Source organism: Anolis sagrei, chromosome 1 (assembly GCF_037176765.1).
Source record: "Anolis sagrei isolate rAnoSag1 chromosome 1, rAnoSag1.mat, whole genome shotgun sequence".
Taxonomy (NCBI): Eukaryota; Metazoa; Chordata; class Lepidosauria; order Squamata; family Dactyloidae; genus Anolis; species Anolis sagrei.
This window is the reverse complement of record NC_090021.1, coordinates 100,973,736-100,985,974: the sequence shown is the minus strand read 5'-3', so window position 1 is coordinate 100,985,974 and position 12,239 is coordinate 100,973,736. Positions and strand designations below refer to the sequence as shown.

Here is a 12,239-nt window from a genome sequence, read left to right as displayed (position 1 = left end):
GGACATCAGGTACAATTCACAAGCTTTGTCAACCTAAAATTTCTTAGGGTTTCATTTTTTAAAATCGACAGAAATCAAATTGAGGGAAACTAGCTTTAAAATATCAACTGATGAAATCTGTCTGCTGTAAGAAAAAGCATAACTTTGAATATTCATGACAGGAAGCCGGTGCTTAAATCTGTGAATATGCATCAATTGTTAAAAGCCAAAGTAATGGCATAGAACCCAATCTTTGAGGAAATTCTCCTGAACAAATTTCATCAAAACGAATGAATGCTGCTCAACAGGCTGCTTATCAAGTATGAAAGCAAATTTCCGGTCTTTACATAGAAATTACTGGAACACGCAACAGCTACAGAAAAAAAATGTTTTTCCAGAAATATATTTTAAGAAACTTGTGGATGGAAATTCAACTGAATGCACATTATGCACATTGCTGTTTAACCAGGCAACTGTTGAGTGGCATGCTTAGCATATTTCGTTCCTTTAAAAAAAATAATTTTGTATGAAATATATGTGCATTTCCTGTATGTAGAAGTGTTCTGCTCCTGGTATCAGGGACCTGGATTTTCATTAAAAAACAAAAAAAAAACAAAACCTGCAATTGTGTATCATGGATGTAGGAGAAGGACCTTGTAATTGTGGTGTATAAGCAACTTAGCAAGAAATAAGCCTCCCCTGAAATTTTCAGAAGAAATTTGTAAGACATTGTGAACAGACAGCTTAAAAACTAGCAAGTGAAATACAGCGATATTTTGATTCATAGTACTTGTGGGAATTCTTGCATTATTTTAATGAGGCATACTCAAAGGAGTGGGGGAAGCCCTTAGCAATAAATAAGTACACATGTATTGCATACTAGCTTGAGTACCCGGCAATGTCTGAATTATTTGAAAAGGGTATTGTTTGTTTTGGGGTGTTAGGTAATGTCATTTAGTTAATTAGTAACACTATGTATTAAGGGGAAAAAATTTGGTTTGGTTTTTTTTATAAATTCTCCAATTAGAATATGCATAAGGATGTGGGTGAACTACAATTCCAAAATCATGGGTCAATCCTCCCCAAACTAGGTCTGTATGCACAATTGGACATGTTGCATCTCTGTGCCAAGTTTGGTCCAGATCCAACATTGGCTGGGTTCAGTGCTCTCTGGATGTAGGTGAACTACAACTCCTATGAATCAAGGTCAATTCCCCCAAACCTGGTCATGGGGGTTCTGCGTGCCAAATGTGGTCCAGGTCCATTATCAAAGGGGGGTCACAGTGCTCTGCTTTGATGCAGGGTGAACTACAACTTCCATCCTGTTGAATCAGTCCCTCAAACCCCTGAAGTCTGTTCAATTGCTGATCAATTCCTCTGTGTTTGTTGTGTGCCACAGGAAAAGGCTGGAAAGGGTTAAGGGAGAGGCAGTGAGTGGGGTCATGAAAATTCCCACACAAGTAACCATGGGATGCCTGCCTGTGGTAGAGGTAATACATCAAATCTAGGATGAAATTCTCCTTGAGTGAAAACATTCCTTGGGTGGTGGGCCATGATGTTTGGGGAGGACATTGGCAACGTTTGGGCTATATGTTCATGGCGCTCACTAAAATTTGCAATGTCAGTTGAAGGAGTGCCTTTGGAGGCTTCTCAGCACTTGGAGGTGGGAGGCTGTCTGTGTAAGTGGACACCTCCACCACATACACATTTTACACTTTTACTATGTGTATAGATATATTATTTTTCTGCTTCATGCAGATTTCCACCCCAACACTGCCTATCTGAGACCAGCTTGCCTTTAATTCTCCTAACATTGTCCCCAACTCATCTGGAATCAAACTGTTGATACAATTCAGAATATACAAAATGGTCACATTTGGAAATACCACTCATCTGCACATAAAATGTGTCTTAAAATGAGAGCAGCTCTTCTGCATCTTTGAGGAAGACAATGAATTAGAGCAGTGGTTCTCAATCTGTGGGTCCCCAGATGTTTTGGCCTTCAACTCCCATAAATCCTAACAGTTGGTCAACTGGCTGGGATTTCTGGTAGTTGTAGGCCAAAACACCTGGAACACACAGATTGAGAACCACTGAATTAGACAATGCACTAAGGTATTTGGGTTTGATCCAAAGCTATATTTGTTGTAGTAATAAGTTTTTTTCCCTATCCTTAAGAAAGACACAAGATTGCTGCTTTCACTACACTGGAAATTGTCCAATATTTCCTTATTGTAGGGAAACAAGGAGGGATTGGAAATTCAACTCATGTTCTTATCCGTGGCTTTAATCCCAGTTTATTCTTTAGAGAAAGACTATTCCATCCAAACACAAAATCCTTGGAACAGACCAAAATGTCTTAGAGCAGACCTCCTGCTATGAATTTGCAGGTGATATATGTGAACAGCAATGGAAATATAAAATGTGTAAGTATGGTAATGAATAAACAAGTTCAGTTTAAATATGCTCATTGAGGGACAAAAACTGGAGGAAAGATGTTGCCTAAAGCCAAGGTAAACAGATGATAAGTATGGTGGTGAGTTATCGGAATGCAGTGTGATACTGGTTGAGAACCAGAAAGGAGATGTGATAAACTGGTCAAGAGAACTTATGAATCTGGGTTGCTAACAAATGTTACAATGGAATACAGCCCCATATCCATGGGAGGATACATCCCTGGACTTTCAATGGAAATGAACAACTTCCAACAGAAGCATACCATAGAACAGACCTGTACAAGCTTCAGATGTTTTGAACTTCAGCTCCCAGAATTAGTGACCATTGGAAAAACTGACTAAGGCTTCTGGAGTTGGAGGCCCAAACACCTGTAGAGCTGCAGGCTGTGAAGGCCTGCCATAGAATCCTGCCAAAGACCTAAAAACCGATGGCGAAAACACCTCTCTAGCATGCCTACATCCTCCAGGTTTACACTATGGTCAACTTTTGGTGGGGGCATATCATAGAATCACACCAGGAGACCTAGAAATTACTTAAGAGACTTTTTTTGGGACACATATAAGCATAACTATGGGCAATTGAGTCATACATGTATTATGCCAGGAAATAATTGTCTCCATTCAATCCTCTGCCAATGGACTGGCATTTGCTGATATGGAATGAGCCAGTTTTGGAAAGTTTGATTTATGATAAAATAAAACTTTCTAACAAACGGTTGGTCAGCACCTCATGTGGCAGGAAAGCCTAACTGAAGAATGAATTCTGGATCAGACTTTGGCTGGATCTACACTGTCCTATATCCTAGGATTTGATCCCAGATAATCTGCTTTGAAGTGGATTATATGGGTATATACTGCTGAATAAGCAGGTAACCTGGGATCAGATCCTGGGATATAGGGCGGCATAGATCCAGTCTCTAGAAATAACCACCACAAAACATTAAAATACTACTTTAGAATAGAAAAAGTTAAATTGCCTGAAATTCTTTATCCATGATACTATCATATATCACAAGAAATTTAAATAGTCACAGCAAGTAACTCTGATGACTAAGGTTGCATTCCTCAATAGCTCCACACCAGATGTTCATTGTTAATGCAATTGCTTATGTAGACTCAACGATGCCTGTTGACTCTCTCACACTCACATACAGAGTATTAGCTGCAAATACTGACCAGTTATAGTAAGGGGGAGTGGAAGACGGGAAAACCAAATGAGTGGGGAGGAATAGAATGAAACAGCTAGAATCCTTAACAACAGCACTTAGCAATGCATTATTTTTGTTACAGGTCCCACTGAGATAAAAGGTTACAGTCTATAGTACTGGTCTTCAGGATCATAACTGTAGCACGAGAGGTTTGATAGCCTGGACTGATGCAGGGAGGCATTCAAACGTGGTCTTGGGCTGTAAATGTAAAATGTATACAGTAATATAATACACATATCTTACGACACTGATTAGCTTTTTGAAGTAATCTTGGCCTTTTCAGGTATAATTATTACTGATATCAGAACATAACCTGCCCAGTTTATGAAAGATTTCTGGATATGATCCTGCAACTACTTATTTGGATGCAATGGCATTGAGAGCTCCTTCCCAAGCAAATAATTACAAGACTATAGTCTAAATCAGGCATGGGAAAACTTTCTCACTTAGGGGCCGCATGGTGGACCAGAGTGGGGTGGGCGGGCCATCTCTTCTCCCAGCTAAACATACCCCAGGAGGAAGGAAAAAGAAAGAAGGCAGGCAGGCAAGAAGGAAGGAAGGGAGAGTGGAAGAGAAGGGTGGAAGGGAATGGAGGGGAGGGAGGAAAGAGAGAAGGAAGGAAAGACAAAAGGGAAGGGAGGAAAGAGAAAGTGGGAGAGGGAAGGAGGGAGGAAAGAGGGAATGAAGGCCGAAAGGTAGGTAGGTGAAAGAGAGACAGAAGGAAGGACGAAAGGATCGAAGGGAAGGATGAAAGGAAGGAAGGGAAGGAAAAAGCAATAGAGAAGGGAGGGAGGACGAAATAGTGGAAGGGAATGGAAGGGGGGGGGAGAGAATGGAGAGGGAAGAAAGAGAGAAGGAAGGAAAACCAAAAGGTAAGGAAGGAAAGAAAAACTGGGGGAGGGAGGGAGGGAAGGAAGGAAGAAGGTAAGGAAGGACAGAGAGAAGGAAAGAGAGAATGATGAGAGAGAGGAGGGCCTGAGAAAAGAGTTCAAGGGACCACATCTGGCCCCAGGTCTGAGTTTACCCAAACCTGGTCTAAATCTACTGTATAGTATCTTTTTGCTACATAGCCTTCAAGGTACTTTGTGATCTTCAGTCTTCAGATAAAACAATGTGCTATGTGGGGAAAATGTTTTGTCTTCCTGTAAGGAAACCTCACCATATTGGCAGCAGGTATCACCTATTTGTTTCTGTCTGTACAATCCACAACCCACAAAACTTAACACAGCCCAACAGGTACAAAGGCAGCCCTGAAAAGCCAATTTAGTTGCCTCCACAAAGTCTGATCCATCACAATGTATGATCAGTGAAATACATTTATCCTTGTGAATAACAGGTTTTCAGTCTTCTCCACCCATGTGCTCTTAGACTATAGCTTATATTGTGCTTTCTTCCGAGTCATACTTGTGATGGCTCTTGTAGCTTTTATGAGAGCTGTAGTCCAAAAACATCTGGAGAACACTAGGTTGGGGGTGTGTGTTAAAATGCAGTTGTTGTTTTAAATATATATTAATTGCTCCCATAGTTAATTAATGTATTTATTTAATTCTAAGAGCCTTTTAGAACAATTAGGAATATTGAAACAATCCCTGCAAACTGAAAGCAATCCTTGTAAACCAAAATGTTAGAACAGAATAATAAACAGTTAACAATTTGCCTAATCTAGAGCCTACTTATGAAGTCTCAGGGCCCTTCCAGACAGGCCCTATAGCTCACAATCTGATCCCAGGTTTTCTATTTATCTCAGAGTATCTGGCAGTGCAGACTGATATAATCCAGTTTAAAGAAGAAAACCTGGGACCAAATCCTGGGATATAGGGCCTGCCTGGAAGGGCTCTCAGTCAATCTGTGCATTAAACTGTGCAAAAGCAAACTTCAATAGAATTAATAGTCTCTCTGAGAATGAATTTAGACAGCAATGTACGCCAAGAAAATTACTGCATGAATGATTTTAAGGTAGCTTAGTGTATTAATTTTGAGTTCCAAACCCTTGTGTCAACCTAAAGGATGTTTAACAATGAAGAAACACAGCATGACTTTATCTTTAAAATAAAGGGGATTCAGATCATGATGGAAAGAAATTCAAATTATTTATTTATTTATGACATTTATATGCCATCCTTCTAACCCCGAAGGAGACTCAGAGCGGCTTACAAGTTATATGTGCATACAATATATTATTAGCACAGCACAATATTAGTATTATATATTACTATATTGTACTATACCACTATACTGTAATATTATTACTACTATATTGTATTACATTATAATATTATCAATATCATATGTGTATACAATATATTATATTATGAGCACAGCACAATATTAGTATTATATATTGCTATATTGTACTGTACCACTATAGTGTAACATATTACATGTAATATGAAATATAAAAATATCATATTATATTATTATTAGTATTACATTGTGTTACATTATAATATTATCAATATTATATGTGTATACATTATATTATAATATTAGCATATGTTATATGTATATGTTATACACACACATGTCTCAGCTTATATTGCTAAATAAAAGTTTTTAGGGCTTACAAACAACCACTTATAAGCTCAGACTGTGACAATACAAATCCACAGCCCCCATCAAATTCCGTTGGACTGGCCTGAAATAAGAAACGACCAAATTCAATTGGAGTTCTAAAGAATGAGAATTAAGTGGCAATAAAATATTTTTAAAATGACAACCAACCATGGCAATTTAGCTATAAATTTACTTTCCCCTGCAAGATGACAAGGCACTACATGAATCACAGCTCTTTAAATATACTCATCCCACAAAAGCAGTTGTCAGTTTCTATGATAAACTATTTTAAGAAGAGGGCATTTCATTAATCAGACTGCGAAGCTACAGTTATTTCTAGTAAGCTAGATTTAAATCAGATGGCAGGAGAGAAGGGGGGGCACAGAAGTACTAAAACAGCACATTAGAAACTCAAGTGACAATCCTATGTGTATGTGTGTGTATGTGCCTGCGTTCAAGTCACCTGTTGACATATGTTGATCTAAGGCAGTGTTTCTCAATCTGGGGGTCAGGAGTCCTGGGGGGGGGGGGGGTTATGAGGGCGTGTAAGAGGGGTCGCCAAAGACCATCAGAAACACAGTAAACGCCTCGCAAACGCGTCTGGTGGGGACGAGGGACAGGGCCTTCTAGGTGGTGTCTCCTTGCCTGTGGAATTCGCTCCCCAGCGAGATTAGATCAGTGTCCTCCCTCCTTTCCTTTAGGAAAAAAATGAAATCATTATTTTGGGTAACCAGGTTTTTGTCTAGCAGGCACAATGGTGCTTTGGACACTGAACTGGACCATATGATGGTTATGATAATGAAAACGGTTATATGACTATATAATTAATGTTATTGTTTTTAATCTATTGTATATTTATGGTTTTATATTGTGTTATATTGTGATATTGCGGTATCGAATTGTTGCCAGAGTTAGCCACTCTGAGCCCCCCCCCTCGGGGGTTGATAAAATAAATAATAATAAATAAATATTTTCTGTTGGCCATGGGGGTTCTGTATGGGAAGTTTGGCCCAATTCTATCATTGCTGGGGTTCAGAATGTTCTTTGATTGTAGATGAACTATAAATTTCAGCAACTACAACTCCCAAATATCAAGGCCAATTTTCCCCAAACTCCACCAGTGTTCACACTTCGGCATATTGAGTATTCATGACATTAATCATGAGATTAATCATTGCTTGAGTCCACAATGCTCTCTGGATGTAGGTGAACTACAACTCCAAAACTCAAGGTCAATGCCCACCAGCCCTTCCAGTATTTTTTGTTGGTCATAGGAGTTCTGTGTGCCATGTTTGGTTCAATTACATTGTTGGTGAAGTTCAGAGTGCTCTTTGATTTCAGGTTAACTATAAATCCCAGCAACTACAACTTCCAAAAGACACAATCAACCCCCCAACCACACCAGTATTCAAATTTGGGAGCATTGGGTATTTGTGCCAAATTTGGTCCAGTGAATGCAAAATTACAGTTATGAAGTAGCAACAAAAATACTTTTATGTTTGGGAGTCACCACAACATGAGGAACTGTATTAAAGGGTTGCAGCACTAGGAAGGTTGAGAGCCACTGATCTAAGCCCATCTCATTATTTTCAAAAGATTTTTTAAGGCAAGGAATTCAGCTGCTGTTAGGAACTGTGGGAGTTGAAGTCCAAAACACCTGGAGGGTCAACATTTTCCCATGCCTGCCTTATATACATAGCTCAATTTCTAATCGGTTTGTATCTGAAACAAAGCTTGTGAGCCCATCAGAAAGCAAAGGTGTCACTCTCCACAGGCACCCACAGAAACAATTTGGAAACATTTCCGATTTTGGAATTCCAAGGAAGGGATGTTCAATCTGTACGTTGTGGATCTCACTCTCAATCATGGGGACGCATTTTGGAAGATCTCCTCTTCAATTATGTTCAGTCTTAATGGGATTCCCACCCAGCCCCAGAAAGGCTCCTCTTCCCTGAGCATCACCCCAAAACAGTAGAAAAGTCTACCAAAGTCCTCGTTCCCACTGTACTGTACTGTACAGGCATGGGCAAACTTGGGCCCTCCAGGTGTTTTGGACTCCAACTCCCACCGTTCCTAACAGCCTCAGAACCTTTCCTTTTCCCCCTCTGCTGCTTAAGCAGGAGCTGAAATCCAAAACTCCTGGAGGGCCAAAGTTTGCCAATGCCCGCATTATACACATAGCCCAATTTCTAATCATTTTTTGTCTGAAACAAAGCTTGGGTGCCCATCAGAAAGCAAGGTGTCACTCTCCCAGATATTCACAGAAACCATTTGGGAGCATTTCAGATTTTGGAATTACAGGTAAGGGATGTTCAATCTGTAAGTTGTTGATCTCACTCTCAATGACCCTGGGCCACCCATGGCGACACGTTATGGAAGATCTTCCCTTTAATGAAGTTCAGGCTTCATCACAGTACAGAAAAAATCCACTTTAAATCCGGTTTCTGCCTCCTGCAGAATTCTGGGGTTTGTAGTTTAGTGAGGCTGTTAAAGGCTCCTCCCTAAACTACAAACCCCAGAATTCTGGAGGAGGCATAAACCCAATTTAAAGTGGATTTTTTTTTCTTCAGTGTGATGAAGTAATTAAATGGTATTCCCACCTGCCCCAAAATGCTCATCTTCCCTGAGCGAGCATCGCCACAAAGCTGTACAAAGTCAACCAAAGTCCTCCTTCCCACCTGAGACACATCTACACTGTACAGGTATGGACAAATTTGGGCCCTCCAGGTATTTTGGACTCCAACTCCCACCATTCCTAACAATCTCAGGCCCTTTCCTTTTCCCTCTCAGCCGCTTCAGCAGGAGCTGAAGTCCAAAACACCTGGAGGTCCCAAGGCTGCCCATGCTTGCCTTCTACACATACTTTAAGGGCAGAGGAGGAAAAGAAAGGGGCCTTCCGCTGTTAGGAATGCTGGGAGTTGGAGTCCAAAACACCTGGAGGGCCAAAGTTTGCCCATGCCCGCCTTATACGCATAGCCTGATTTCTAACTGCTTGTGACCCATCAGAAAGCAAAGGTGTCACTCTCCACAGGCACCCACAGAAACAATTTGGAAGCATTTCTGATTTTGGAATTCCAAGGAAGGGATGTTCAATCTGTACGGTGTTGATCTCGCTCTCAATCATGGGGACGCATTTTGGAAGATCTCCTCTTCAATGATGTTCAGGCTTAATGGGATTCCCACCCAGCCCCAGAAATGTTCCTCTTCCCTGAACATCGCCCCAAAGCAGTAGAAAAGTCTACCAAAGTCCTCGTTCCCACTGTACTGTACTGTACAGGCATGGGCAAACTTGGGCCCTCCAGGTGTTTTGGACTCCAACTCCCACCGTTCCTAACAGCCTCAGAACCTTTCCTTTTCCCCCTCTGCTGCTTAAGCAGGAGCTGAAATCCAAAACTCCTGGAGGGCCAAAGTTTGCCAATGCCCGCATTATACACATAGCCCAATTTCTAATCATTTTTTGTCTGAAACAAAGCTTGGGTGCCCATCAGAAAGCAAGGTGTCACTCTCCCAGATATTCACAGAAACCATTTGGGAGCATTTCAGATTTTGGAATTACAGGTAAGGGATGTTCAATCTGTAAGTTGTTGATCTCACTCTCAATGACCCTGGGCCACCCATGGCGACACGTTATGGAAGATCTTCCCTTTAATGAAGTTCAGGCTTCATCACAGTACAGAAAAAATCCACTTTAAATCCGGTTTCTGCCTCCTGCAGAATTCTGGGGTTTGTAGTTTAGTGAGGCTGTTAAAGGCTCCTCCCTAAACTACAAACCCCAGAATTCTGGAGGAGGCATAAACCCAATTTAAAGTGGATTTTTTTTTCTTCAGTGTGATGAAGTAATTAAATGGTATTCCCACCTGCCCCAAAATGCTCATCTTCCCTGAGCGAGCATCGCCACAAAGCTGTACAAAGTCAACCAAAGTCCTCCTTCCCACCTGAGACACATCTACACTGTACAGGTATGGACAAATTTGGGCCCTCCAGGTATTTTGGACTCCAACTCCCACCATTCCTAACAATCTCAGGCCCTTTCCTTTTCCCTCTCAGCCGCTTCAGCAGGAGCTGAAGTCCAAAACACCTGGAGGTCCCAAGGCTGCCCATGCTTGCCTTCTACACATACTTTAAGGGCAGAGGAGGAAAAGAAAGGGGCCTTCCGCTGTTAGGAATGCTGGGAGTTGGAGTCCAAAACACCTGGAGGGCCAAAGTTTGCCCATGCCCGCCTTATACGCATAGCCTGATTTCTAACTGCTTGTGACCCATCAGAAAGCAAAGGTGTCACTCTCCACAGGCACCCACAGAAACAATTTGGAAGCATTTCTGATTTTGGAATTCCAAGGAAGGGATGTTCAATCTGTACGGTGTTGATCTCGCTCTCAATCATGGGGACGCATTTTGGAAGATCTCCTCTTCAATGATGTTCAGGCTTAATGGGATTCCCACCCAGCCCCAGAAATGTTCCTCTTCCCTGAACATCGCCCCAAAGCAGTAGAAAAGTCTACCAAAGTCCTCCTTCCCACTTGAGACACATCTACACTGTACAGGCATGGGCAAGTTTGGGCCCGCCAGGTGTTTTGGATTTCAACTCCAACTCCCACCATTCCTAACAACCTCAGACACTTTCTTTTTCCCCCTCAGCTGCTTAAGTGGGAGTTAAAGTCCAAGACACCTGGAGGGCCCAAGGTTGCCAATGTTGGCCTTCTACACATAGCGGTTGAGGAGGAAAAGAAAGGGGTCTGAGCCTCTTAGGAATGGTGGGAGTTGGAGTCCAAAGCATTTGGAGGGCCCAAGTTTGCCCATGCCTGGTATAGAAGCACCCGGGGGTCTCACCCATGCCTACAAACCCAGGATGAGGTTGGAATATGATCCTCTGCTCTACGGAGATCTCCTCTTCCTCCCCCCAAATCTTCCATGCTTTTTCTTTGGGGGGGAGGGGGAGGCTCATCTGAGAGGGAAGGGAATACCTTGCGTGGGATGCCAGGACGAGTCTCACCTCCTGGAACTTTCCTGACCAAAAGCAGCAGCAGGAGGAGGAGGAGGAAGAAGGGAAGGAACAGCAACCCGCTGCTTCTGCTTCCAAATCGAGGAGAGCCGAACAAAAGCTTCCCGGTGGAAGAAGAGGAGGAGGCGGCCAAAACAGCAAGTGGGGCGCATTGCCTGCCGCCGGGGGTCCCCCCCCCCTCTCTCTCTCTCTTTCTTGACTCCTGCTTTTCTTCTCGGCAGCCGGAGCCTATCAAAGCGCAAGGAAAGGGGGAACGAGGAGGGAAGGAAGGAAGGAAGGAGAAAGCCTTGCCAGCAGCTGCTGCTGCTGTTTCTCACCTCCGAGCCCAGCCAGCCTTTGCTGCTGCTGCTGCTGCTCTCGCTAGCTTTCGGGGCGGAGTCCCCAGCCGAGAGGGGAGGGGATTCGAGAACCCCGGGCGTGCGCCCCAGCCAATCAGCGCTCTCCCCACGGGCGAGCCTCCTCCCCTTTGCGATGACGTCGGGGGAGGAGGTACATAGGAGAGAGCGCCGCCTTCTCAGAATGGGACTCGAGCAGGCATGGGCAAACTTGGGCCCTCCTGCTGTTTTGGACTTCAACTACTGCTAGGGATTGTGTGGGTTGAAGGGCCCAAGCTTGCCCATGCCTGCTTTATACACATAGCTTCAGCAGCTGAGGAGGAAAAGGAAGGGGGCTGAGGCTCTTAGGAATGGTGGGGGTTGGAGTCCAAAACACCTGGAGGACCCAAGTTTGCCCATTTCTGGGAACCCTTCCATGCACTCAAACCCAGGGTGGGGTTGGATTGTGTTCCTGTATTCTACAGATCTCAAGGAGGACCTATCTGAGAATATCAGTAAGTTAAAGGTAAAGGTTTTCGATTGGAATGTGTTCCTATGCTCTACAGATCTCAGAATATCAAAGAGGATCTATCTCAGAATATCAAAGAGGATCTATCTCAAAATATCAAGGAGACCTATCTCAGAATATCAAAGAGGACCTATTTCAGAATATCAAGGAGAACCTATCTCAGAATATCAAGGAGGACCTATGTCAGAATATCAAGGAGGA

The 12,239-nt window shown here is 42.7% G+C and overlaps 1 protein-coding gene across 3 annotated transcripts in view; it reads right to left on the bottom strand.

The window, feature by feature from the left end:
• GPR63 (G protein-coupled receptor 63) overlaps positions 1–11,562 on the bottom strand; it is a 39,721-nt gene extending 28,159 nt beyond the window's left edge. The window contains exon 1 of one of the 3 annotated variants that reach the window (XM_060753065.2): positions 11,513–11,562. The gene's annotated coding sequence lies outside the window, so the exon portion shown is untranslated. The other 2 variants (XM_060753063.2, XM_060753064.2) reach the window with 2 other exon arrangements.
• Between the last annotated feature and the right edge of the window lie 677 nt (positions 11,563–12,239).